Raw genomic sequence first — 6,127 nt, forward strand, 5'->3', positions numbered from 1 at the left:
TTTTTATTTTTATTGTTATTATAAAGGTGATGTACAGAGGAATTACAGTTACGTAAGTCAGGTAAAGAGGACATTTCTTTGTGGACAATGTCACCTCTCCCACTTTTTCCCTCCTGTCCCCACCCACAAGTTGTACAGTTCATTTTCCACATAGTATCTAGAGAATTCCACTGCTGCATTTGTTGACCCTTTGTCCCACCATTTCAATGCCCCTCCTCTTATACTCCCAAGACAGATAAATAAGACAAGAATAAAAGAAAACAACAACAACAATAAAGAATAAAAGCTCTTGTTCCATTTCCTGGAGTTCTAGGTGTATTAATTTTTGAAGAAAGGGACAAGTTTCCTGAGGGCAGCTTTGACCTCCTTGTTCCTCAAAGTGTAGATGAGGGGGTTGAAGGTGGGGCTCGCCATGGTGTGCAGCACTCCAACCACCTTGCTCTTCTCTGCACTGTAGCTGGACACAGGACTGATGTAGGCATAGAACACAGTCATGTAATACATGCACACCACGATGAGGTGGGAGGAGCAGGTGGAGAAGGCTCTCTGCTTCCCCTCTGATGTCCTCATCTTCAGGATGCTGGAAATGATGAAGCCATAGGACACAACAGTCAAGAGGAAATTGAATATGCCATAGAATGCATCAGCCAGTGTGGTCATGACATTGTTCACATAAGTGGAGCTACAGGAGAGACGGAGCAGAGGAGGGATTTCACAGAAGAAATGGGTGATGATATTGGGCCCACAGAAGTTCAATCGCACCATCAGCCCTGTGTGGATGGCTGAGTTGAAGGCACACATCACCCACACTCCAACAACAAGCACACTGCAGAAGGCCTTGCTCATCATGGTGCTGTAATGGAGGGGGTGGCAGATGGCCGCATAGCGGTCATAGGCCATGACCGTGAGCAGCAGCAACTCTGCGGATATAGTCCATATGAGAAAGTAGAGCTGGGCCATGCAGCCCCTAAAAGAGATGGAGCTCTTCTCTACCATCAGCTCCTCCAGAGCCTTTGGTATGATGGATGAGGTGCAGATGATGTCCATTGTAGCCAAATTGAGCAGGAAGAAGTACATGGGCGTATGGAGGCCAGGGTTGAAGCTGATGGCCACGATGATGAGTATATTTCCTGTGATGGCCACACAGTAGAGAGACAGGAAACAGCAGAACAAGAAGAGGTGGTATTCGGGGTGCTCTGAGAATCCCTGCAGGATGAACTCTGTTACTGCTGTGTGGTTGCTCATGGTCCTGGGGTGAGAGGGTTTTCAGGATCTACCAGGAGAATCTCTACCCACAGCTGCATATGACTTTAGGGCTAGAATAAAACATGAAAGATTTCTTTGAAAGGTTGTTGTGCTTTGTACATACATGATAACATGTTGTGAACATTCAATAGCTCCAGTAGATTAGTTTAGGCACATATTAAAATACCTCATACAAAAGAAAACAAGCATTCAGCTCATAAACAACAAATGCAAGATTAACCTTTTAAAACATTAAATAACAATTAACCTTAACAAATATCACTCAATATGATAGAAAAGAAAAGGGCAGATTATTAAATGGATGCTCCTCCCTTCTTTATTCATGAATACACAAGTTTAGAAAAATTAGAGATTGCATAACATTTCCATGGTTTCTTGGATATGGATATGTATTCCATTTGAGCCCCAACTTTTCTTTCTGGAAATTTGTCTTTGGAAAGATAGTTAAAATGTCTTCAAGTCACCCTGTAATGCTAGCTAAGTCTGAAGGCTGAGATCTTAGAATTGTGGTTTAAACCATCCAGAGAAGGAAAGCCTATGAAACTGTTACCTTCAATTAACTACACAAAAAGTCAGAAGTGGAGCTGTGGCTCAAGTTTAGGGCATCAGCATTGAGCCAAAAACTTCAGGGACAACAACCCAGGACCTGTGTAGAAGCCCCAGTACTGCCACACACGCACGCACACACACACACACACACACATACAAATATACACCAGTGTATATGCATGTGTATACTGTATCTTAAAGCCAGGTGATGGTGGCTCACACTTGTAATCCTAGTTATTCGGGAAGCTAAGATCTGAGGTTCCTGGTTCAAAGTCAGATTGGGCAGGAAATCCATGTGTCTCTTTTCCTCAATTATCTAGCAGAAAGCCAGAAGCAGAGCTGTGGCTCCAGTGGCAGACAGCCAGCCTTTACAGAAAAAGCTAAAGGACAGTGCCCAGGCCCTGAGTTCAAGCCCTAGTATTGTCATTAAAGTAAATCTTCAAATTATCTGCATGGCACCATTTATGACTGAATATTTAAAATTAATCTATATTCTTTAAGATGGATTTTCTGTGATATATTGACATAATTCTACATAGTGTTTTTGAAGTGTCTCAGTGACCACTTTAAAAACAGAATAAAAATTAAAATAACATGCCCAATTATGACCTGATTTGCAGGGGTAGTGGATATCGGTACATGAATCAAAGTCAACAGGTGAGTGAAGCTAAAGTTTCATGTCAGGGACAGATTGTGGCTGATTTTCATTTTCTTTTTTGTCAAAGTGCTTTCTGTTCTTTCTCTGGAATGACCTTCCCGAGATGTATCATGAAAATCTCTTTCTAGCAGCCCTTCCACACCCTCCATACTCATTGAGGAGGAAATTCTTTCAACTGCTCTTCCTGGATTCTCCTCTTCTCCAGGTTTTCTCTTCACCCCAAATTAACCATGTAGTGCTTACCCCATTTACTTTTCCTTTCCCCTCTTCATTTTAAAACAAAAATGATTAATGTTTAATTTTAATTTAAGAATTCCCCTTTAGGAAGGTAGGGAGGGAGGGGATGGTAGGGGGAAAACAATGGAGGGGGTAACAATGTTCAAGAGGAAGTGTACTCATTACCTCACTCATGTAACTGTAACCCTCTGTATAGTATCTTTACAATAAAAAAAAAAATCAAAAAAAAAAAAAAAGAATTCCCCTTTGGTCCAACTCAAGAAACATATTTCCCATCCTAAATTAAGGCTTAGCCAAAAAGTCCAAACATCTCCTGTCATTTGCATGATACAATTCTTTGTGTGTGTGTGTGTGTGTGTGTGTGTGTGTGCCAAGCCAGATGCTTGAATTCTAGGCTTGGGCTCTGTCCTCAAACATTTGTGCTCAAAATTAGCACTCTACTTCTTGAGTCATAGCTTCACTTCCAGCTTTTTGGATAAATAATTGGAGTTATGAGTCTCAAAGACATTCCTGCCCAGGCTGGCTTCGAACTGGGATCCTCAGATTTCAGCCTCCTTAGTAACTAGGATTACAGGCATGATCCACCAGTGTCTGGCGATGGTGTAGATATTGTTTGACTAAAGGGCACAACACTGGTATGACACCCCCCCCCCCCGACATATTGGTCAACTTCATAGCACATATGACAAGTCAAGAGTCATGTTGTCACCGTTGCACCTGGAGCAGACAAGCACATCTGTCCCTTATATCCACAGAGCAATCAATTGCCATGTGCTGGGCATCAGGAGACCCCTTCACTGGAAACTCAAACCCAGTTCTTGTCTTCACTCAGCTGAAGAGACAGATAAGGGAGCACCTCCATTATGGATGAGCAGTCTGCACAGATTCTGAATAAAATTGCAGCACCCATCCACATTTAGAGAACAAATTACCCTCAGGTAAAGACATACTTGCTGTGATTTCCAGGATAGGTGGACAGAGTCCTGATCCCATCCAGAATCAGGACAGTAAGTAGATTTCATGACAATGACCATGAATGTTTCCTTCGACCTCAGCCAGTCATTTGGTCTATAGAGAGGAACAAAGACCTGTCTACCCTGAGGTTTGTTGGGCATTGGCTTTAGTTCTTATCAAGCATCCAGGGTAATGACCAGGTACGCCAGTGGAAAGAACAAGATTACAGCTAGCCTTGACCCAGCTCAAAGTCTTGCTACTGTTACAACACGGTGGTCCCCACAGGCCAGGTACGAGATGTATAGCCGGAGTTGTCTTCGCTCTTCTCAAACCTACTGAGGTCCACTTCCAGGACCAAAACAGAGCATGGTGTACGGCTTCCATCATGTTAGGAAAATAGAAATCGGTGGCTTCATGATCCCTGACATTAAAAGGCTGATATTGAATTTTTCCTAAATTCAGATTGAATTTTTCATTGAACACAATTTACTTCTAGTGAATCTCACCTTAGTTCTAATTTATTGTTCACAGTTTCCCAACTGGAAAATTATTATGATTTTAAGGCACACAATTAATAGTAGACAATTGACTTTTTATGATCTTTGATGTCATTCAAGCTTTTCACATATAGGATATGATTCAGCTATTATATATGAAAGTAGTTATTTCTATTCTAAACATTAAAAAACAGAAAACTAAAAATCATTAGAATAAAAAATTCTAATCATTGCTGGGTTCTGGTGGCTCACACCTGTAATCCTAGCTACTCAGGAGACTGAGAACTGAGCTCAAGGTTCAACGTCAGTCTGGGCAGGAAAGTCCATGAGACTCTCATCTCTAATAAACTACAAAAATATCTAGAAATGGAGCTGTGGCTCAAGTGGTGAACCACTAATATTTGAGCAGGAAAGCCAAGGAACAGAGCAAATTCCTAAATTCATCACCTGGATTGGTACAAAAACCATCTACAAAAAGTTCTAATCCTCACCTTTCTATCTGAAAGATAGTTTCATAATGACTAGTCCCTTTTTTTATTGGAATGTCAGAAGTGAATCTGTGACTTAGTCACACAAAGTATTAGTGACAAATATTAGTCTTGTCCCAAAGTTTTGGAACTGAAGTCTAAAATTCTTTGCTGTTAATTTTTCAGTTTCTTTTCTAAATGTAACATCATCATATGCCCAGAGAGCCACAAAGTAGAGTGCTCAGTCAGGAAGTGATACAGCATTTACGGTTTTGATACCTTAAACTGTCAGCCCATTTGGGGCACATTGTTTACTCAATGATTTCATCTACTGATTGAATAGTGATAATATCTAAGAAGGAGTAATCTAATATTGCTGGCTTTAGGTTAGCTAAATGGAAGTCAGCAGGTATTTTATGCCCATGTTAAGCAGACAGAATCACTGACAGAACTTCTTCACTTTTTTAATGTCACACAGTGAAACAGAAAATCCTCAGAGCACAATTTACCTTGAAAGAATGATTCCACCGTTATGGTGTCAGCACATTTTATGTGTGATCTCTCTCTTTCAGCCACAGCTGAGGCTGGGAATAAGAAGAGACTCGGTGCAAAATCTGCGACATCGGTTTAGACGAAGCTTTTCTTCCCCCATTTAAGTTGATCTTCCAAGAGTTTTTGACTACTCTTGGTGAAAGTTGTCTCTTTCTGTGGGGGACTCTCAGGAGAGTTGTTTACAGCCACTACTGCTCTAAGTAGACCCCGAAGGAGCAATTAGGTCCTTTTGGCAGGGCACTCAGTTGTCATTGGTGATCATGCAAAGACCAGTTCAGGCTAATGTCCAAATACGTGGAAAAAAAAGTGTATAAGCCCCAATGGAGAGTGGTGGACACCCCTGCCCTGGCCAGAAGATCTGGGCAGGGTGGACCCAGGCTCAGGTGCTCAGAGTCCCATGGTCCTCTCTGAGAACTTGGATGAAAAAGGTAGATCAGAGCTAGCCCTTCTGATCTTTCTTGCCAGGAAGACTAGAGGCATGAGCAAACACCCATGTGCTCCCTACATGAACCACCGTGACAACACAGTGTCCATCTCCCCTCCCTCCATCACACAGTGCCTTCTTTATCTCTAGTCTCCTTCCTTTCCACTCACCCATATCTTCTTCTTGTCCAAATCCCACCCAGATACAACTCCATCTCTTCAATCTTTGTGTCTCTGAAGAAAATCACCATTTTATCTGCATAGCCTCTGCTTTAGTAAATTCTCAGCAGAATCTGATAGCAATAAGAAAATCTTAATAGAGCCGAAATCATATCCAGACCCCAAATGGTAATGGCTGTGTGAAATTGAATGAGTCTCTTAATATTTTCAGGACCAAGTAAGACTAAGAATAAAATGATTTGTCTCATTATTCTAGCACCAACACATGAAAGGGGCTTGGAAATGTTTCATTTTCTTTTCCTCCTAGTTTAGCACAGCATATGCATGCACATGCATTTCTCTTG

General features: G+C 41.6%; 1 pseudogene; it reads right to left on the reverse strand.

Annotated features, from left to right (window-relative positions):
- Positions 1 to 318: 318 nt before the first annotated feature.
- On the reverse strand, positions 319 to 1,304 carry LOC122122350 (annotated as a pseudogene).
- Positions 1,305 to 6,127: the final 4,823 nt, after the last annotated feature.

This window comes from Dipodomys spectabilis, unplaced genomic scaffold (genome assembly GCF_019054845.1).
Source record: "Dipodomys spectabilis isolate Male_0828 unplaced genomic scaffold, ASM1905484v1 ptg000207l, whole genome shotgun sequence".
Classification (NCBI taxonomy): Eukaryota; Metazoa; Chordata; class Mammalia; order Rodentia; family Heteromyidae; genus Dipodomys; species Dipodomys spectabilis.